At 38.6% G+C, this 23,839-nt stretch overlaps 1 protein-coding gene across 4 annotated transcripts in view; it reads right to left on the bottom strand.

Moving 5' to 3' along the window:
* The window catches only part of LOC127571451 (protein bassoon-like), a 389,147-nt gene that overhangs the window by 64,394 nt on the left and 300,914 nt on the right, over positions 1-23,839 (bottom strand). The window lies entirely within an intron of this gene.

The raw sequence follows: 23,839 nt of genomic DNA, 5'->3' as shown, positions 1-23,839 counted from the left end.
CACACTACCAGACTCAAGGACAGCTTTAATCCTGCTGTTAGACTTTTGAAATGACCATCTTGTATGACAAAGATGAACGCTTGACCTCACAATGTACCTCGTCATGGCCTTGCACCTGATTGCCTACCTGCACTGCACTTTCTCTGTAACTGTAACACCATATTCTGCATTCTGTTATTGCTTTTCTCTTTGTACTACCTTGATGTACTTATGTTTTGAAATGATCTGTACAGATGGCATTCAAAACCAAGGTTTTCACTGTATCTTGGTAATTGCTTTATTATTGTCACATGGACTAAATAATGGTTAAAAAGAAGTCAATTTTGAAATATAATTGCAGAACTTTGTTGAAATCGTCCAAATTTATTCTTCATGGGACCCTGACAGTTAGCAGACAAGGGACTTTCATCTCAGTAGTATAGGTTATAATTAAACTCTAGACCTAGATGTCAAAAGGCAGTGTCCTAACTTCCTACACTATTGTAACTGTATTTTGAGATTATTTTCATTAGAGGTAACAGTAAAAATATTCTTACATTATGATAAAAGGTAACTACTGTAAAATAAGAGTTAAGTAAACCCTTGTCAGACCAGTCTATCAATAAAACACAACTATGATTTTCTGTTTGGAAGGAGATTCTGACAGTTCCATTACAAACTGCCAGTGTTAATGTAAGCTGCTCTTCAATCCAATCTGACAAATCACTTGATTAAACCAACATGTCCTGAACTTCAGCCACAGCTTGTTATTCTACTCTCATATTTTGTACATTAATCAAAGATGTTGACATTGGACTTTCAGTCAGAGACTATACATTTGAGGAATTGTTCTGTGCAAACACCAAGTGGCAAGGTTGTGTGCATTATATGAAACATTGAGACAAGTCATGTAATATGAATGCATAATTTTTATCTTTATTATTATTTTCTCTGTAAGTGTTCTGTGATCACTGCTTTCTCAAGAGGCAAGAGTAAACAGGATCCTTTTAAGAAGGCTGTTGTGAGAAAGGTTCTTTTGGTATCTTAAAGATAAAGGTCTGGACACACAGTCTTTGTAATTTAAAGATGGTTTATTAACAAAGACAAACACAGGGACAGAATGAATGGGAACAGATGCACACTCAAACACTCTCAAGCAGGAGATTGTGAATGTGGACGGAAATCGCAACAGGGGGTGAGGTGCGCGTACACACACACACACACACACACACACACACACACACACACACACACACACACACACACAATATAACTGGGTACAAATGACCAAGGAATAAACAATACAATGTTTGGACACCCTGATTCTGGACAAACATTGGCTCTTTGGTCTCGGGAGTCCTTAACTAACTGCCCTGAAGCAGTGCACAGCTTACCTCAACATCCTCGGAGACAGAAAAGAGGTAGAAAACCAAACATGCAGCACTTTTATGCTGCTGGGGGGCTGGGTGGTCCAGCAGGACAAAGGTGTTTAAACGGACCAATGGTAGGTGTGCCCGGGTCAAAGGTGCTCGCACAGACCAATCCAAGTGATCCAGCAAGGACAAAGGTGTTTACCTAGTGGGGTGGAGCCAAACCTTGGTTGACAGTGGTGTCGCTTTCAGCCATGTGCTCAATGGTGTCATCCCAGCCAGAGGGGTCAGTGTTGTCACGGTCATATGACAGCCATGACCTTTTACACTACAAAGGCCTATATTTTTAATGAAGTATTTCAATTCATTACAGTGAATACTAGCCTCCATAGCAATTTGGTACTTCATCACATGAGTAGTAGCAAACATTACCAAAAGAGTGCATACATGTACATTGCAATCCCACATCAGACTCTTACAAAAGTTGGGAGAAGTGGTAGACGTGCTTGAAATAGTACTAAATCTGGAACATTTTGATCTTAATTATTTCACAGTTGCCAGCGGCTGAACTCCACAGTCTATAGTTACAGTACAACCTGTGCTTAAAAGAACTAATTCACCCACACTTCATCCTGGGATTCTCAATTATATCTCATAACATAGGTAATGTTTAATTTGTCTCCTAACCTTAAGGATTCCTGTTTGATGGTTTGATACCTGTGCTGGTATCGAACTTTATTACCATATAAATGGCACTTGCCTTCTATCTGGGGAAGGAGTAGCTTTTAGTGATTACGGAAGAAATCATTTAAATGATAGAAAATATAATGAAAGGTAAGCAGGCAGGCAGTAGAGTATTTATGGGTAGAATTGAGAAACAGAATTAAGATTGTCATGGGAGTTGTCTAACATCTGTGAAATAAATGGTTGTATGAATAAATACAAAGATTAGACAAGTACGTAACAGAATGTGTTTAATGGGGAAATTTAACTTTCCCAATGATTGAGATAAGAAAACTACATCACATCTGAAAGATAGTGATAATCTTGAATGTTTTCAGGAGAGTTTTCTGCAACAATAGGAGGAGGCAGGCCATATTAGATTTAGTACCAAGTAATGAGCCAGATTTAACATGCAAAATTTATTTAATAGTGATCATAGTATGATTGACTTCTATGCAATTTTTAAAAGGGAGATACAGGTACTAAGAGTCTAAAGACACAAAAGACTGTAGATGCTGGAATTTGGAGCAAAAAACAAACTGCTGGGAGAACTTAGTGGGTCAAAGCCGCGCGTGTGTGTGTGTGTGTGTGTGTGTGTGTGTGTGTGTGTGTGTGTGGGGTGGGGGTGGGAGGTGAGGGAGGAATTGTTGATGTTTTGGGTTCAGACCCTGTAGTGTAAAGGGTCATGGCTGTCATGTGACCGTGACAACACTGACAACACTGACCCCTCTGGCTGAGATGACACCATTGAGCACATGGCCGAAAGCGACACCATTGTCAATCAAGGTTTGGCTCCACCCCATTAGGTAAACACCTTTGTCCTTGCTGGACCACTTGGATTGGTCTTTGCGAGCACTTTTGTCCTGGGCACACCTACCATTGGTCCGTTTAAAACACCTTTGTCCTTGCTGGACCACCCAGCCCCCCAGCAGCATAAAAGTGCTGCATGTTTGGTTCTCTCTCTCTCTGTCTCCAAGGATGTTGAGATAAGCTGTGTACTACTTCAGGGCAGTTAGTTAAGGACTCCCGAGACCAAAGAGCCAATGTTTGTCCAGAAACAGGGTGTTCAAACATTGTATTGTTTATTCCTTGATCATTTGTACCCAGTTATTGTGCGTGTGCATGCGTGTGTGTGTGTGTGTGTGTGTGTGTGTGTGTGTGTGTGTGTGTGTGTGTGTGTGTGTGTGTGTATCTCACCCCTATTGTGATTCCCTTCACATTCACGATCTCCTGCTTGAGAGTGTGCATCTGTTCCCATCCATTCTGTCCCCGCGTTTGTCTTTGTTAATAAACCATTTTTTAAATTACAAAGACTGTGTCCAGAGTTCCTCTACCTTTAAGACGTCAAAGAACCGTTTCACACAACAGACCCTGTAGTCTGTTTTTTGTCTAAGAGTCTAGACTTCGGCAAGGTTGACTTCAATGTGGTGAAGTACTGAGAGATTGATATTAACAAATACTTTTGAAAAGCACTATCCATTTATACATGATTAAAATAGATCTTTTTGGATTATACTGCAATAGCATGACTTTTCTGGTTGAATCATGCTAGACAGGAAACATCCTGAGGCATGCTTACATACCAATCTTCTGCTTAGAATCCACATGGGATGTTATCAGTCCTTGTATTGAGAAAAATGGGTAATATTCCTCTAATTTAGACCAGTTATTGTCTATTCCAAGCAAACCATGGGCCGGAGAGACCAATTCACTGCTAGCAGTTACTATCATCACTTTTGTTTCAGGCCAGAAGATACCTGGATTGGTCAAGTCCCTTACCAATCACTGCCTACCCACTCCCCAGTACAGTAGTTTTCTTGCCCCACCACTGGAGGCTGGAAACTGAACCAGTGATTGATGAAAGATCTCTAACTGCATAATTCCCAGGGAACAAAGATCTCTGCCCCTGACTTGGTGGCTAGGGGATGTTAATTCATGTTAAGCTGCCCCGGGGTACAATATCACCCAATAATAAAAGTTCAAGGTGAGCTTCTGGAGAATGTGGACCACTTTTCAGATCTTGGGAGCAACCTCTCAGTGATGGCAAGTATCAATGATGAAATTCACCACCTTTAATGCACCAGCACAGCCCTTCATTGATTGAGGAAAAGGTGGTTCGAAGAACAAGCCATCAAACTCATCCTCTACCAAGCAACAGTAATGTCTGCCTTCTTGTGCACTTCAGATACTAGAAATGCCTACCAGCAGACATCTGAAGGCATCACTGTGAAGAAACCACCAATGTTGTATCTGAAAAATCCTCCAAGCTCACTGGAAGAACAAGCAAACTAATGTTGGTGTTATCTCCCTGGCTAACATCCCAAGCACCGAAACCTTAATCACACTTAGTCGGCTTTGATGGGTAGGCCATGCCATTTACATGCCCAACAACAGATTCCTGAAACAAACTCTCTACTCCAAGCTGTGCCATGGAAAGAGATTAGACAGAGGCAACAATCCAAGAATATCCTCAAAGTCTCCTATAAAAAGTGCAACATTTTGGGGATCCTTGGCCCATCACTGCACAAGTCGGAAGATGAGTATTTCAGGAGGCATTGAGAATCTTGAGTGCATGCATTGGGAGCACACAGAAGCCCACTGTAAATGGCAAAGTAGAGCACGACCTCACAAATTGCCCAATCAGGTGCCTCCTGATCCATCTGTGGAAGTGTCTGCAGTTCTCACATTGTCTTCATTAGTCACCTCCGAACCCACAGAAACTAAATGGAAGTAAGTCATCCTCACTCACTGGAAACTGCCCGAGTCAAACAGATAATCAAATTTTATTCTAATTTTTAAATTATTTCAGGAATAATGAATCCTTGGATTGTTTTCCTTCCAGTTAACTTTACACAAACCACCTGAAATAGATTTACGACAGATTTAGTTTATTATTGAGTTCCTTACAGTTGTTTACATGCTGATTTATAATTGGGATGTTTCCCAGTCCTAATGAAAGGACCTTCTCTAAAACAAAACATCCTTATACCTGAAACACCTCATTCTGGCATCATCAGTAAAATCCCGCTGCACTCCCTTCATGCCATTGACATCTCTTGCAAAGTAAGGCAATAGGTAAAGTCAAAATTAAACAATCAGATAGATTATTCAAGGCTCATCTAAAAATGGGCATGTTCAGCCTGTTGTGATGGGAGAGAAAAAACTTAAAGTAACATCCTTTTCCTAGAGCACATAGACAATTGGTCGGAACTCACTGTGTGCTCCTGTTGTCAAACAGCATAAATTAATGTAATAAGGTGCTTTATAGCTATTACAAATTTCATGACAAAAACATTAATAATATTCAAAAAGCAATTAAAAGGCTTCATTCCTGTGCAGCTGACTATTGTGTTTATCAGTTATTTAGATTGCTTACTGTAAGGTAAAATGTAGTCGATTGAACCCAATTAGAATATTTAATACATTGATATTACAACTACTGCTTTGTCAATGGGAAGTGGAGTGCTGAACTGTAACTAGCTGCTTTCAGGGGAAGTGGTCTAAGAGTGAGCCTCAGAGAGTGAGCAACCACCCCATCCTGAATAATCCAATTTGCTCATGTCAATCTAACTACAAAGTGGACAACCATGAGAGGACTGGAAGCAGATTGACCTAACTATCCACGGTGAACAATGGAATACATCACCCAAAAATCATTGAGAGCGAGGGAAGAAAAACAGCACTAAAGGGAAATGAAATCTAACATCAAAAAAAAAATGAGTTGATTCAATTATGGCTTATGTGAAGCTGGACAGATGCTTATAAGATCTGTCAGCTCTTCTGGGAGTGCTAGTTTGTGATAAATCAGACCAAGCTCAACGCATTTGTCATGAGTTCATTTCACTTCAGGTGAACACATAGGGGACAATTATGGTCACATTCACTTGGGTTAATAAAATATTAAACAATAATCACCCTGGGTTCAGAGGTCAGTATTCTCTGGAAAACAGTACAGCTAAGAAGTTCCTTTTTCTTGTTTTTTTTCCCCACTTCACTAGAGAACCAAAACATTTTCTGCTTTTATTTCAGATTTCCAACAGCTGCATTTTTTTTTGATTTTCCATCAGGAGTTTGACAAGAACAGCAAGGGCCTGACTAGCAGCATGCAATGTTGAAAAAAGTACTCGGAAAAGGAAATGTTCTGGCTCAATGTTTTTATAGCATTGCACTTTGTGAAGCAGCGGATTCAAAGAGCCACTCGTACATTAAACATAAACCTATGCAGTCTGCTGCAGAACATAAGAGGCGTGTTGCCTTTTCAGAACCTAACTGCCATTCCCACACAAAAAACTATTCAAATGAGTGCTCCCATGGCAGTCTCTGTGGTGCAGAATGAGTCAGCTACATTGCCAGGCACCCAGTGTAAGGCAAGAAGAGCTCACTATTTCTCTGCAGTGTATAGAGAACCAAGTCTAAGGTGCAACATCTTTGGAAGCTAAAGTTTCTGACATCTACATTGACAACCTCCAGAGACACAGCTCCAGTCACCCACCTATCCCTGCTCAGTTCTGCTAGTAAACATTAAGGTCACTATCAACCAGGCCTCCAGATCATTTTGTGTGTATGATTGCTGCCTGAAGGGTCTTTGGTGTGCAGTTGAAGGCAGGACAGGTGAATTGCAGTTCTAAGAGTTCTCATTATACTGTAAGTCTAGTGAGGATATGGATTCTCCAACACTGCTCCAGTGCTCTAGAGGATAACTCTGTGGGCTCATCCTCATAGCTTTTTGCAAAATTGTGGCCCTGGAGGCCTCCTTTTCCTACAACAACACTTCTCAACCTGGCACAAAGGACAGAACCCTCTCACAAACATTTGAAGATCATGTTCTAAGAAACTGGGGGAATGCTCCCTCCATGTTCAACCTCCCCACCTGCCATTTCACACCAGAATCCCCTAGACAAAGCACTCGCAGCAGGTCAGTGGCTTATTGCAGGGTATAATTTAAGGAATACTTAAGACTTTACATTATTCAGCAAGGCAAAATGTTAGCAGCTAACTAAATTCTTTGCCTCATTGCCATAACTCATGCTGCCTGACTTGTATGGTCATGCTGGCCAGTGGAAATGAACCTGCTCTTTTACACAGTTTAACAGACCGTCCCTGCTGCACCACCATGAATTGGCAAGGGTGAAGCATGTAGATTAGCATACCGAATCAGGAGTGAAAACATTTTATGGCAAGAGACCACCCACAGTAAACTGATTAAGAGTAAAAAGAGTAAGAGTTCTATGCAACAAAGAAACAGCCTAAAGACAAGAGACAGCACAAAATGAAAAGATACATAAAAACAAGCAGAAACTAGCAAAGATGGCCTCAACTGAGAGACATTCAAGAGACAAAATGAAGAGCAAGAGTGGCAAAAGGAGCCTGGCAAGTTACACGGACATCTAATTATGGTCTTCCGAAACTCTCCTGATTAAAATACCATTCCTCTGGATTGAAAAATAGCTCCTGTCACTCCATATTTAAGAATTCCCTACAGAATAAAACTCGGGAATTAGAAACTAGTCAGTCTAGTGCATGCTTTCAGAAAATAATTGGAGTCCCTAATTAAGAATAAAGTGACTGGACACGATGAAAACATTCAACTGATCAGAAGGCCAGCATGCGATTATAAAGGGTAGGTCACATCTAATAAACCTGATCAAATTTTTGCAATGGTGACTTATGTAAGGGACACCGGGTTATCTATGGAAATGATATATAACAATATTGACCTGTAAAGTTCACTTAAGTCCCTCATAAAGGATTAACTAAAACTGAAACACATGAAAAGGAAGATAATTTCTTTCATCTGGTTAAGGAGTTGGCTGGATGGCAAGAGACAGAGAGTAGGGATGAAGAGCTTGGACCCAAACCACTATTAACAAAAACAAAAAATACTGGAAATATTCAGTACATCAGATAGCACTGACAGAAAAAACAGAGTTAACATTTCAGATCAATGGTCTTTCAGCAGAACTGTGGAAATTTAGCGATAAGAAAAGATTTAAGCTACAGAGGAAAGGAGGAAGGAAGAAAAAGATCAGAATGGAAAATCTGTAATAGGGTGGAAGGCAGGAGAGTTTAAATTATTAAGGGGTGACAGTACAAAGTGAAAGGAAGTAGGTTCAGGACAAGGAAACCAAAGGTCTTGAGCAGGTCTTAAACACAACATACTTATCCGAGATTACTAGAGACAGGTGAAGTAAATACTAGGAATCTAAAATAAAAATGGTGAAACTAATGATAATCTGAATTGCTGATTAACCAGATGACTATTTGGAAGATTGCTATGTGCCACAGATCTACATTGTGCTTAGTTGGAACAATGTATTAGGCTGAGGGCAGAAAGGTCACATTAAGAATGAAATGGAGCAGTAAAATGATAGGAGACTAGAAGTTTAAATTACACTAGTAGTGGCCTACAAGGATTTGTGTTGATGCTGCAACTACTCGTTGTATTTATAAATATCTTGAATGATAGGATAAAATGTCATAGAGCTTACAATGTTGCTTATCATTGTGTCAGATACATAGAAGCATACATGGCAAAAAAAAAATTAGAACAAATGAATCAATTTCAATTTAAGCAAATGTGAGGTCACTTGGGATCTAAAAACAGTGCACCCCTTAAAAAAAAGAAACCAGAAACACAAAGGTTTAGAGACACTTTAGGGTCCATGTACATAAGTCATTAAAATCTCATGGACAGGTACAGAAGATATTCAGAGAGGCCCACAGAACACTTGCTTTATATCTAAAGAGCTAGAATTTACACTGCAGCTATCCAAAGCGGTGGTTAGGTCATATCATGAATCCTATAATTAGCTCTGGGCAATAGAATGTGAATGGAATAGAATAGAATAGAAAAGAATGTGAATGGAGTGCAGAGGAGATTTACCACCACGATTTTACAATTTAGAGGGTTAAGTACGGTTCGATCAAAGTTTTCAAAATTTAAGGCAAATTGATAAGTTAGAAGAGAGAGACATTTTTTATTGGCTAGAATTTCTAAGAATTTTTTGAGGACATAACCAGTAAAGTAGGTAAGGTGGAATTAGTGGACAAATCCATTAGTGGATTAGCCAGGGGCATGTGATAATGTATCATATTTAAAAGGTTGTTGCAATATAAAACTTACAGGAGAGGGGCAACAAATTAGCATGAATAATGCATTGGTTAAACAACAGAAAATATAGGAATAAACTGGCTTTTTCCAGATTTGCAGACATTCACAGGAAACACATTTGGACACTCATTGAATCACAATTTATAACAGATGTAAGGTCAGAGTGTAAAACATTCAAGTTTGCTGATGAGACAAAGTGGGTAGAAAAGTGAATCAATAATTCTTGCAGGAAGGGCTTTCTGCAAAGCCATTGCAGAGAAACCAGATAATGCGATTATAAATTGAGAAAGCCATGAGCGATGTTTCCCTTGAAATATGTTATTTATGGATTTGCAGCGGCAAAGTGAATTTCTATCCTTACTCATATCGTTTTGGGAGCAGAGACGGAGTTGACAGATTAAATGAGTTTTTAATCTTGTCTTTCAGTTGGTTCCAGGTTTTCCCATATTTGGTACAGGTGGCTTCTAAAACGGCACATTCCTGGTTCGGACATTCAAGGGTACTTTGAGTTTTCCTATATTTCAATAATCACTTTGCTTCCAAAGGACTTCATTGTCGTAAAGCACTTTGGGTTACCCTGCGGTTGGGAAAGATAAGGTATAAACGCAAGTCTATATTAATTTCTTTTGAGCACTGTACATGTACAAATGATTTTATATTATTGAATTTATACTGACTGAATCCTGACTCTCCTGGTCATGCTGAAAATGCTCACCATATTATCAAGATGTGAAGGAGACACAAGTGCCAGATTAGGACATCCATGAAAAAGTTTGGGGGCAAAATTTCCTCTTCATCTGGCCAGTCAATCGGTGCAACTTGGAACAAGAACAACTTGTGGCACAACTTCAATCATGACCTTCAGTATTCTCAATGTGGATTTTGCACGTTCTTCTGGTAACCACATGGGCTTTTCCTGGGTGTTCCAGTTTCCTTCCAGATCCCCAAAATGTGCAGACTGGCCACTGTAAATTGTCCCTAATATGTAGCTGAGTGGTAGAATCTGGAGGGAGTTAAGGGGATGTTTGGAGAATTAAGTGGGTGTAGGATAAGTGTAAATGGGTGGTTGATGGTCTGCACAGACTTGATGGGACAAAGGCTCTGTTTCTGTGCTGTATGACAACAGCCAAGACTACTTCTGCAATTTCCTACTACAAAATATGACATTGATTAGATGCAGAGCTTGTGAAAATATAAAACTATGCAATTTCTGTCTAGTTGCATCTTTATAAAGCCACTTAGTCTAAAACACATTCATTCTTATTGCCAGGTTTATAAGGCAGTTATAAGGGAAAACTCAAAATTAAAGGGCTCTAGCAATCACAGGGTTATTGTCTACATATTGAATATTAAACCTTATTATTCCTCTCATTTTCTGACTCATTGTGAAATCAAGTGGCCCTGACTGAGATCTGGGAATAAATCACCTCCCTATTTTCTTAGCTGACACATGACGCATGGCCTAAAGAGCAAATAAAAATAACTGGAAGGAGAGATAAGAAGAATCCATACCATACAGTAAATACAATGACAAACCCTGAAAGATTAGAAAAATGAGCCAAAAGAAATAATAAAATCTCTATGTATATCTTCCTTTCTCTTTGTCATGCAGGTTTTGAACTGAAAGTGGATAAAGCGACTCCTACCTGCAGTTTGGACTACTAGTTCAGGAAATGGAAAATAAAATCTTGAATAACAGAATAGCTTTCTCTAAGTAACACCAGCCACTGATTGATGGGTTATCAGCTCTGTCCTTTGGGAGCCTCCTTACCCCAAATTCTTTCTTTCCCTCTTCTGATTTATAGTTTTCAAACACTGCCGTGCTCATAATTGTCTCTCATTTGATTGACTGACAACTCATTGATCAGCTTTCTAATAACTGCATGTGGTTAGAATGGGGTGAGCCACTGCTGGACAACAAAATTAATTTTCCTTTGAAAAGATGTAAGCTCACTCACTTCATGTAAAGCACCACAATACAATAACAAGGAAAAGCTGTGAAACATATCATTACTTAGTATTTGATGCTTCAGTACAAAAAATAATTTATCAAAAACATTCGACTTGGAACAAATTGCCACATTGTGGGAGTGAATGTAAATTAAAGATGCATTATAATTCTATGCTACTGAAGAAAGCTTTTTCACTTGTTAGAGCGGCAAATTTAATCCTCCTTTCACTTAACTATGAATGAATGTAAAACACAATTTCTATTAAATCTTTTGAAGGCAAATGTAAAAAGTAAAGGGCAAATCAACAATGGGGAAAGGAATATTTTAGCACTTAGCCCTGGCATCAGACTTTCTCCTGGGTACAAAGCACTTTGCTGTGGACCATAATCCCAAGCTCAAACATAAATTTCTAATGCATATCTGTGAATATGATACAAACTGTATACTGTACCCTTTCTGAAGATGGCACATTTAATAACAATTTTCTTTTGTGTCAGAGCTTTTCACTGACTACATAAATATTGAGATATTCCTACATCTATTTCACACAGGACTGTTGCAGGGAGCAAATGAAGGAAACCTTGAAGGTTGTTAGAATCGTGCTGGATTCAAAGTTAGTTTGTGAGATCCACTTGTTGTGAAGACCCATAGCATAATCTAAAAATGTGCTAACTATAAATTGTAAACAATATAATTTAGTAAATCAGCATGAATGTAGTCTGATTTTTCAACATAAGCACAGGTTATATCTTAAAGTACTGAGATGAATTTTAGGCAGTTTACAGTTTGCACCAAGCTGCCTGAAGTGAATTCATCTGCACAGATTTGAATTGATGCAACTAATGCAGTGAACATGGAGTTATATTCATGCAAAATTTAAATGGAGAGGTCAATTAACAGGGAACTTCAGAAAATGGCTGATAGAAAATGAATGTCATTTCAAATCATAAGCAGCCTTTGCCAAAACTAAAGGGGAGGAATTAAGAGGTGATTTCATCCAATTCCCTATTTGATCATTGCTGAAATAGAGAAGGTACTGCAATAAAATGACTGCAAGGAGAACGTCCTCTCTGTCACTAAATAGTATCATCTCATAAGCCAGGACTGCAACAAAATCTCCAAGGACTCATGGAGTCAATTTTCATGTCAGAAAGATGACTTTCATGAAGTAGATAACACAGCTACATTCCCAGAAGTCTGCTCACGCTAAAGATTCATCGGTTTTGAAGGAAATTCTTTGACCTTAAACATAAGTTATAGATGCCTGTAGAAGCACAGGAAATTTTAGCAGCCTTTGAGTATGGTAAACAATAAGGAACATTGTAATAAACCTCAAGACGACAGAAATTCTGGGAGGATAAGCAGACATGTGACAGCTGAAACTTAATCTGGAGGAGTGCAAGGTGAAATATTTTGGTAGAAAGAAGAGAGAGACAATGAAAACTAAATAGCATAGTTCTAAAGAGTACACAAGAACAGAGGGACCTGGGCATTTATGTGAGTGTGGCAAGACAAGTTGAGAGAGTGATTAGTAAAGAATATGGAAACTTGGCTTTCAGAACTGGAGGCAGAGATTACAAAAGCTGGAAAGCTATGTTGTACTTTTGTCAAACAATGGTTAGGCTTTAACCACAGGATTTCATCCAGTTCTGGTCACTTCATTTTTGGAAGGATATTAAGATCCTACAAAGGAATCAGAATAGTTAAACTAGTATATTCAAGGGATGAAGGAATTCAGCAACCAGCCTAGAATGAAAACGCCTGTGGTTTTTCTCTTTAGAAGAAGTCTGAGAAGAGATTTGATAGAGGTTACAAGGATCATAGCAGGTTTAGATAGGGCAGAGAGAATCTGCTCCCATTAGCAGAACGTTCAACAACTCGGAGTCACAGATGTAAAGTGATGGTTAAAGATATGGAGAAGATCAGAAAAAAAATATCTTTTATAGACAGAGTATTTATGATCTGGAAGTCACACCCTGTTAAGGTGATAGAACCAACTAACACCTTTAAAAAGGGACTGGATAAGCACCTGACAGAAAATAATTTGACAGAAAATAACTTTACAGCAAAAGGGCGTGAAATAGAACAGATTAGATTGGTCTTGATAGGCTGAAAAGTCTCTTGGGCCATAGTGATTTTATGAGAGGGCTCAGAACAAATCTACTCAGAAGGATCCAGGGCTGAAAGATTTCAGATATAAAGTGAGACAGGAGACAGGGAGCAACTTAATGGAGGTGTTTGAAATTATAGGGGCTTTTAGTAGAGTAAATAAGGAGAAATATTTTTCACTGCCAGGATGGTCAGAAATCCGAAGGCTATGATTTAAGGAAGTTTGAATTAAAATTAGACATCAGAGGAGGAGAATTTTTTCAAAAACATAGTGGGTTGTAATGATCTGGAGTGCACTGCCTGAGATGATGGTGAACACAGGTCAAATAGCAGTGGCAAGGATAGGAAAATGGCAGTTTGTCTTTGATCTTCCGTCAGAGAAGATTATAGGCAATGCAGATGGCATTTCATCGTATGTGTGTACAGCCAATGTGGTGTCTCAGCAATAGAACTAACTCAGAAGTTACGTCTCCAGCTACACAGTAACTATGAACGGCATTGTGGGATTTGACATTAAATAAAACAATCATTTTCAAAAAAGAATCCAACAGGTATGAGCCACCAATGAAAGATTCGACCATTTAAAATCTTCAAAGCAAAGTTGCCACTCCTACATTACTGGCCATTGGAATGCAACCTTATATCACTGGTTAGTACCTCTTGAAGGCTGCTTTTACATGGTCCAATGTGATCTAAGAGGGTCCAGCTTACGTTATTTGCAAACCTTAACAAATGTCAGAGAGGCTTTTGCCTGTAAATATCTAGGCTGAGCACTCTTCAAAAACAATTATCATGTCTGTCTTTTATCGTGACAATCATAAATTGTTGAAAACTGCTCTGAATAAACTGTTTCAGAAAAGAATGCATGTAACATTACTATCACTTGCAATTTTCTGTCGCATAGCAACTCACAGATGCCGTCAGTTTTCTTGTATTTTAATCAGTGTAATAGCAAGGTTCATCAGAAATCAACTATAACAAGCTCTGAATAATGGTACTTAGGGAAAGAAGACTCCACTGGGAGAAGAATGATTCTGTGAAGCTTCATCACAGCGTGCATTTTCAATTGATTCCTTACAATGCTGAAAATCTGCTGCAGTAGCTCATGAGCTGGCACAAGCTGATGCTGATCTCTTAGAACACAAGTATCAATTCCACAACCTTATTGGTCTTCCTGACTCAGTATCACTGCAATCACTATATTCACAACTAAGGGCTCTAAACCCAAGCTCAGAAAGAATAGCTGCTGGTTCAGAAGCGAGTTTCTGTTTTCGACATCAGGTATTCTTTGATAATGCGTTGTAAAAGTACACAAAATCACTACTGATTTCTTATAATGAATTATTGAAATCTGAGCCGAGGCTTACACTAAGTGAAACTTGTGTTTATTCCACTGAAGATTCAGCTAGCATAGATGGGAGACATTTCAAAGATTGGGTAAATTTACAAACACAGGCAAGAAATAGGAATGGGAATAGGCCATATGGTCCTTCAAGCCTGCTCCTCTGTTCAATAAGATCATGGTTCATTCTATCTTAGCCTAGCTTCACTTTCCTGCCTGTTCCCCATAACTTGATCGTACTAAAATCTGCTTACTTCAGCCTTGAAGTGATTTAATAATTTCACTTTCACAGCTCTCTGGGACAGAGAATTCTAAAGAGTAAATTCCTCTTCATATTAAATGAGATACTATTTATTCTGAGACTATTTATGACGTTGTCCCCCCCCCCACCCCCGCAATCTACCCAATAGTTTTAGATTCTCCATGCTGGGAAACAGGTCCTAGCTCCTTCTGAATCTTTTATGCTTCAATAAGATCATTTTCCATTCTTCTAAATTCCAATGAAATAGGCTCCAATCTTTTATCATAAATCAACCTATTCATACCTTAAATCAAACTAGTGAAATCTGAAATGCCTCCAGTGCAAGTACATCCTTCCTTAAACTGAGACCAAAACTGTAATCAGCATTCCTGGTATGGTGTCACCAACACCCTGCACAGTTGTAGTAAGACTTCTCAATTTTATACTGCATCTCCTTACAATAAAAACAATTTGCTTTCCCAATTGTATTTCTAGCTACATGCTGACATACTGTGCTTCATGTACAAGGACACCCAGGTCCCTTTGTACACAAGCATTCTTTAGCCCCTTTTCATTTATTACAGTCTTTTTTTGCCATTCATACCTAAGTGAATAGCCTCATACTTCCCTATATTATACTTTGACCACTCACTTAACCTACCTGTATCTCTTTCCAGACTCTTGCCCTTCATGTTACTTGCTTTCTCACCTCTTTTCATATCATCAGCGAACTTGAGTCAGAGAGAGATGCAGCACAGAAACAAACTCTTTGGCCCACCAAGTCTGCACTGATCATCAACCATTCACTTACACTAATCTTACGTTAATCACATGTTTAATTGGCTATATTATGCTAAACTCTTTGATTTAGTAATATAGATCAAAAATAGTTGAGCTCCAGCAATGATATCTGTGGAATCTTACTAGTTTCCAGAAAAACACCACTTATCTCAACTCTGCTTTCTGTTAGTTGGTCAATCCTTTATCAGTGCTAATATTTTATCAACTATGCCATAAGCTCTTATCTCATCCAATAACCTTCAACATGGCATTTTAATGAATGCCTTTTAGAAATCTAAATACAGTGCATCCAATCGTTACAGTTTCAAGAAACTTTAATAAATTTTTCTATTTCCCTTTTCAACATAATCATGCCTCTGCTTGTTGGTATTATGATTTTCTAAATGTCCAGCTACTAACTTTATTTTATGTGTAAGATGGACATTTTGGTCAATTACAGTAAAAACAAATGTTTATTTTACAGAATGAAACCTTTGGAATTCAGTTAAACTGATTTATAAAATGACAAATGCTTTGTCTGTGTATTTGAGTACAAATTGAATGAAAGTCACTCTGGTCTGAAGCCTGCTTTTAGTTCTATTATCCCATTCTCATTATACCATTGGCTCCAATCAGCAAAGCAAAACCTCAGCAGCAACTTTTTTCTCAGCTTTCTTTGGGCAGTTGGGGTTATTTTGTTGCTGCAGTTTGAAGAATGTTTCCCAAATATTCAGGTTACAAGTAAAATCAAGACTAGGAAAGTGATAATGGATTTGAAGATAATTTCTCGTGTTAAATTCTTCATGGGGGTGAAATGAAAAACCACTGATATGTTCAGACAGTTTAAAAAGAGCATTTATCCCTTGGTCTCTGATGAAACTGCAATGGGAGATGCATTTTACTTCAGGATCAATATTTGTGCTGTCAGTTTGTATGACCTTTGTTACAGAGATTTCTATCGCTTTACATTCTCTACATCTGTCGTAAACCAATAGAATATGTTGTCTGCATTGCTATTTTCCATTAGTTCTACAACAATTTTGAGGCCCAAGAGTATATTATTCTCACTGATCTTATTTTATTGAGAGATTCTCATTCCTTCAGCATACTGAGCATATACCTATGGCTGAGGATGAATGGCTATCAAAAATTACACCATAAGATATTTTCAAATGCGTTGAACATTCAGTTTAAACATTTAACAATGCAATATTGATTAGAGACTAAGATTAAATATTGATAATAAATAGTCAAGTGTAAATGGGGCCATGGAAATGTCATGTGAAATATTGAGAGACCTACCCTCCTACATTTTCTCAGAATTATAGGGTATATTGTATTGAATGATGTAATATTCTAGAGTTTAGCTAAAATATTTTAATAAGCAACAAATAATTCTCACTTCCTAGAGTTTTATCTCTAGGTATTAGCCTCTTTCCGGGGTTGATATACACTTAGTGCAATCTGTGAAAGCCCAAGCTGCACATTGGATGGAATGAGGCCAAAGCATTGACTCATACACATTATCTGTCTTGTGCTTCTTTTTTAAGTGATATTACACTAATATAATGAACTTATTTACATGGTGCACAATGTGAAGCCATGTCCAAATGTGTATGGATCAAAGTCTGCAGTTCCATCTCTTCAAACTTGATTTTATGTTAATGGCTAAAATTCCAATTTATAATTGAAATTGGTTGAATGGTATATACACCAAAGGTAAATTCATTGGCCAAAGGTTTTCCATTGGTTATAAATGGGAAATCATGGCTTAAGTGGCAAACTATCCCGACATGGAGAATTCATATCGAAATTATAGGCAATGAATAATTCAGACAAGCATCTCATGAAAATTCAACCTCCCTGTCTATCTAATTAGTCCTGCTGATTTTAAAATACTTATAAATAATTGATATTCCAAAATAAATATTACTAATCATCTGAATAGTTCCCAATCCTGATGTAGCAGTTATCTGAGTCAAATGATAGCTTCAACATAAATTTGACTTTACTGTCTAAAATATAACAGATTAATCAAGAACAGTCAGCATGGACTAATTAACAGACACTTGCATTCATCCACCAAAATATAAGTATTTTAGAATGTAAGAAGGTGGGAGAGTTCAATGAGGGTACTCCATTTTATGTAGTCTATATGGATTTTAACAGAGCTTTTGACAGGGTTCAAAATGATAGCCTGGTCAGGAAAGAAAAAAATCACAAAATTCAAAGGAAAATGAACAGCTAAAATCAAAATTGCCCCAGCGGCACAAAGTAAAATGTAATGGGGGTTTTGTGACCAGGCTTCTAGTGGGGTTTCACAGGGCTCAGTACTAGGTTCTTTGGCTCTCATAATTTATATCAGTGACTTAGACCTAAAATGTAAAAGGCATTATTTAGAAGCTTGCAGATTAGTGAGAAGGAAAACTATACATTGTGGATCCATATCAATGGACTGGTGAAGTGGGCATTAAAGTGGCAAATGTAATTCAATCTGGAAAGATTTAAGGTAATGCATTTGGTAGGATGGTGGGACCCATCAAAGAAGGAACATACAATAAATAATTTTAGCAATGGGGAAAGTTTGGATAGACTATTTTCCTTGGAACTTAAGAGGCTTAGTGGAGAGCCCAGTTAGAGCAGAGGAACCGCAGACAGGTCAACAGCAGAGAGGGAAGATTTACAGTAATATCTCAAAAAAAAACAAAGGGGAGATGGGAGAAAGTTTTTCACCTTGAGAAGGTTGGTATGTATCTGCAACTCACTAACTGAGGGTTGCAAAGGGAGAAACCCTCGCTTCAGTTAAAAACTACTTGGATATCCACTTGAAGTACCATAATTAACACAACTACTGAACAGGAAATTAAAATTAGGATGGAAACCTGTTTCACAGCCTGTACAGACAATGGGATGAATGGTTTTCTGTGCTTTTCATGTCCATAACACATCATAACCATGCTATCTGACCACTCCAGTTTAGTAATGAAAGACCATGTCACCAGATCATACTTAATATGGTAGAGATACAATAAACATCATCTGCAGAAATATTTGATCTGGCCTACCAGAATTTTCTTAAGGAATTAAAGAGTGCACAATAGAAAGCTTGTAGTAACCCCCCAACAGCTTAATATAGAAAATGGATTGAGGAATCGAAGTGCTAGCAGTATATGTGGAATAAAATCACAATCAAAACCACATTCAGGAAGGGAATGGAGAAAATACAAGAAAGAAAAGCCATATTGCCCAACTACATTCCAGGCTCTGCTTGTCATCCTTGGGGTGATCCAAACAGCAATGCCCAACTTTATTGTAGATGATGTTACTGAGATAGATTTTGCCTTTATGCAGTGGTGTAAAATGGAGATAACTGGTTGCATCTCTCATTCAGCAACACAGCTGATTCAAACTTCAATGAATCCTATGTTCGAAGTTCTGTTGGCCTTGATACAGACATAATAAGGTTGCAGGGAGGAGAAGGACAGGATTAAGCAACAAGGCAAAAGAGGCTTGAAAAGGGAAATCATTCTCTGAGAAATGTCTTATGCATTATCAGGTAACTTTTCTGACAGGTGCCAGAAGATTCAAAAACTGATGTCCAAATGTGCAACTACAAATCTGAGATCTCTGTTTTCTCATTGCTATTTGGAAGTCTATGGTATTGTCACACTAGGTCCTTCCAAGGATCTGGAACATCAGATTCAACAGTGTTTTTGTCAAAATAGATGCAGCACACTTAAAGTATGTCAATCTGGGATCTGATCTTGGGGATTGAAGGACAGATAATTTGGTTATTTTACCAAAACAAAATTCATAATGCAAATCTTTTCACTTAGAATCTGTAACATGTTCTGAATTCCACAATAGAGCGAAGGCTTGTTCAATTTTCAGTCAATCTTGGTACAGCATAGAAACTAACTATTTTAGCTGAAAAACACTATGATGGTGGAGGAACTCAGCAGGCCAACCAGCATCCATGGAGAAAAGCAGGCAGTCAACGTTTCAGGTCAGGACCCTTCCTCAAGACTGAAGATAGGAAAAGGGGAAACCCAATATATAGGAGGGAAAAGAAGAGCAGTGATAGGTGGACTATTTTAGCTTCCTCTTGAATGCAACCACACCATTTGCATCAACAACTCTTTGCGGCATAGTGTTACAAATATTCCAATGACTCTGTGGATAAAGACATTTCTCTCAAAATTCCATTTGTCCCTATTAAACCCAAATTTACTTCACTGAACTGTTTACCTAGTCTTCATTTGTTTAAGACAACTCCTGAAGTTGAGGAGCCTCTGTCAGATTGAAATGGGAAACATCATCCATCTTAAAGGAATTCAGGGAATGCATTTTTAATTATTAAGGTTACAGGCTTTTTGGATCTGCTGGACTTAACACCCATCTTCCCCCTTCTCCATCACCGTTCAATATTTATGTTTATTGAGCAGGTAGGACGTTCATTTTCAATGGGCTGGTCTGTGTTGATTAATAAGAGATGGTTCCATACGGGACCAGGAGTTAGCTACAGTGGGCCTATTGGCACATTCCGTATTTCTGTGACTGTGCACTGCAGTGAAGAATTATGGAACACAGGAACTCAGATGTGACTGAATCTCATCTCCTCCTTCATATCAGACTCAATAATGATTTCAGGCTATTCTGTAATGTATTGTGCTGGATGCATTTAATATCTAGCCCCTCAGCTTTACACTGGCCATAACTGGTGCATCTAGTGTGGCTCTTTTCATTTGAATGAGTTCACCAACTTCCACTAAAAAGGTAAACTAAGGCTTCTTTTTAAGCTTTATTTTAATAAATTGTTCAAATTAAATGTGTTCTTTAAAATTATTTAAATGTTTTCAACTGCTTCTACATGTCTCTGATCATTAGAAACATTTGGACACAATGGCAAAGGCTTCCTGACAGCAGGAGCTGCCAGGTCATCAGGGTTGTGGGGCCTTGGTTTCTGCTGCCTTCATTCCAGTTGTTGCCTTGCCAAATGGCTATAGCAACTAAACAGGCAGGATGTTGGGAACTGCATGGCTACAAAACTTAAGCTCCATTACAGAAATCCTGTGGGAGGTGAATGGCAGGTGTGGGCTGTGTCCAGCGTGATCAGGCACAATAATGCACTTCCATTAGTGTCAGTATTGTGAAAGTACCTTGCCTAATTGCTAGACTGTGAATAAATGAGTCAGACAGCTTTTGATGTCAAGAAACTTCACTCAGACTGAACCAGGAAACATCATCTGTTTGCAGCTGTATAAAACTTTGGTTAGGCTGCATTTGGACTACTGTGTCCAGTTCTGGTGACCACATTACAGGGAGGATCTGGAGGCTTTGGAAAGAATGCAGAAGAGATTGACCAGGATGTTGCCTGGATTGCCTGGAAAATAGCTATAAGGTAAGACAGACTTGGATTGTTTTCTCTGGAGCGTCGGGGCCTGAGGGGGCGACCTGATAGAGGTTTATAAAATTATGAGAGGCATAGATAGGGCACATAGCCAAAGTATTTTTCCCAGGGTGAAAATGCCAAACACTAGAGGGCATAGATTTAAGGTGATAAGGAGAAGTTTAAAGGAGATTTACGAGGAAACTTGTTTTTGCAGAGAGAGAGGTAGGTGTCTGGAACATGCTGCTGGGGAAGTGGTGGAAGAAGATACAACAGCAACATTTAGGAGGCATTTAGACGGGCACATGGACAGGCAGGAATGGAAAGATATGGACCACATACAGGCAGATGGGATTAGTTTAGGTTGGCATAATGGTTGGCACATACATCGTAGGCCGAAGGGCCTGTTCCTGTGCTGCACTCGTCTATGTTCTGTCATCCACCTGGAATTCAGAGTGGTTAGAATCTTCAACTTGAAAGTATAAGGACTTTCATAGCTGAAATGCAGCTACAGAATTCACCTAAATTCCATACATACTTTTTCCAACAACGTCAATGGAGAGGTGTTTCCTAAACCTCACAACGATGAAATTGAAGTTAATTATGGTGTCTCAGCTGAAAGAGCCAACTTAGCATGATGGGAATTAAAACTGTGGTCTTCATCATTGTTTTTTTTCTCTCTGTCACACTGGATGTTCCTTTAACCAGGGGAAGAATTAGAGTTTTGAATGAGAAAACAAACATCTGCTATTTTTTCTCCTGTGCCATGTACTCTTACACCCAAAAGAACAGTCAAGCAACTACACCAAGCTTCTAACAGATGGTCTGAGCTATAGTTAGAGGGATTATAACAGTGATCTACTTTGATTGACTTGCCATCATTTTGGGAGTTTGTATTTTAATGATCAGGGTAAATTGAGGGATCTTATGATGCAGATAGAGAAACATTGTTACAAACAGGAACTCTGTAGCTTCAGAACAGTGGGTCTGCACCCCTATACTAGGGGCTACATACTGGTGTTTTCACCGTATCCTTTTGTCATTTGTGATTTTTAAAAGAATGCTTACTCTGTTTGCCCCAAAGTGCCTTTCATCAGCAATTAACAGACAGTGGTCATCATCCATTCTTTGAGATTGGCAGGCTTTAGGTAATTTTACTCTGTTGCAGTCATAAAGGAGGAGGCAATATTGTTCTTTTAATAATAAAAACAGAAAAAGCTGGAAATACTCGGAGGTCAGGAAGCAACTGTGATGAAACAAAAAGGCCAACTGTTTCAAGTTGAAGACCTTCCATCACTTGTTGAATATTTCCAACTGTTTTCTTTGTATCAAAAAGAAGAGGGCATAGGTTTAAGGTGAGAGGAAGGGGCAAAATTTTACACAGAGTGATTGATATCCAGAGGAGGTGGTAGAATCAGATACAATTCCTATGTTTAAGAGGCATTTAGACAGACATTTAAATAGTCAAAGTATAGAAATAGCATGGTCCCAACGCTAGCAAATGGGATTAGTGTAGATGCGAAAACAGGTTGGCATACATGTGGTCGGCTGCAGGGCCTATTCTGCTACTGTACGACTATGACTGAACTCTATGACCCTATTTTAGACTTCCATCATCTGCAGGTTTTCGTTTTCCTGTTCACCACAAAGATGATTTTGTTACTCGTTGGATCACTATAGTCCTCCTTAATAAAAGGATAGAAGATACAATAGAGACATTTAAGAGACATTTAGGCAGACTCACGAGCAGGCAGGGAGTGGTGGGATACAGACCACATGCAGGCGGATGGGATTAGTTTAGATTGACGTCATGGTCAGCACAGATATGGAAGGCTGAGGGCCTGTTCCTGCACTGTACTGTTCTCTATGTTCACTGTGTTTACATATTTCCTGTGGCATTCGTACACAATTACGCTTAAAAGTTTCAAAATAGCATTACTTTACAGGATGTTCATAAAGTGTTCTCTTCCAACATGTAAGATTATCTTGATGAATAATTAGAAATTGCATAAGTTTTGTTGGGAGGTCTACAGTTTCACTGTAGTGATGCCTCTTTGAAACTGCTTTTAACACCGCTTTTTAAAATAATGAAATTATACTTCTGTTATCATTTTGGAAGTTTTTGTGCTTAGAAGACTACTAGTCATCTTTGATTGATTATACCAGCAATCTGCCAGTTTTAATCACATTTCTGCTTAGTTGTTAATTTTAAACAAATAGCAGTAAAGCCATTAAAGTTGATAATCAGGTAATTATGATTCTTGACCAAGATGCACCAGCTTCTACTGGAAATGAGAGCATGTGTATGTGAATGTTGGGTAAAGACAGAATCATGTTCCCTTGTGATATTTATATCCTGCAGGCATGCTCTATCAAAATCAGCACCTGCTGTAAAGGTTGATTGTGATCTATGGAACTGTGTCACAGTAAAGTAGTTGCTGCTTTCAGGTCAGGAAAGAAAGAACACACCTCCTTTGGCTAACAAAATGAGAGCAGTGAGAGATAGGTATTTGCAATATGCATATAAAAGCTGACCCATACCTATAAATGCCATGAGCCAACAACAATGCGTAAAAGAAGAAAAGCCAAAGTTGAAGCCACGAGGGAGGAGGAACATTTATTACAATTATGCTTATTTCCATTAGGCTGGTGGATTGGAACCCAAAACCCCAACTCCCAACAGTAGGGGTGGGTCACAATGACAGACCTTGGAAATGTGGTCAACCATACTGAAGATCAGCTTACCTTGCTCATCATCAGAAACACTTATGCCAAACATGGTACCAAAATCAACAAAGCCATTAGCATTTGCTGTTAGTATACCATGAAACAGGCAGCAACTT

This window comes from Pristis pectinata, chromosome 6 (genome assembly GCF_009764475.1).
Source record: "Pristis pectinata isolate sPriPec2 chromosome 6, sPriPec2.1.pri, whole genome shotgun sequence".
NCBI lineage: Eukaryota > Metazoa > Chordata > Chondrichthyes > Rhinopristiformes > Pristidae > Pristis > Pristis pectinata.
Note: the sequence above shows the minus strand (reverse complement) of the source record. Positions and strands in the feature narration are given on the sequence as shown.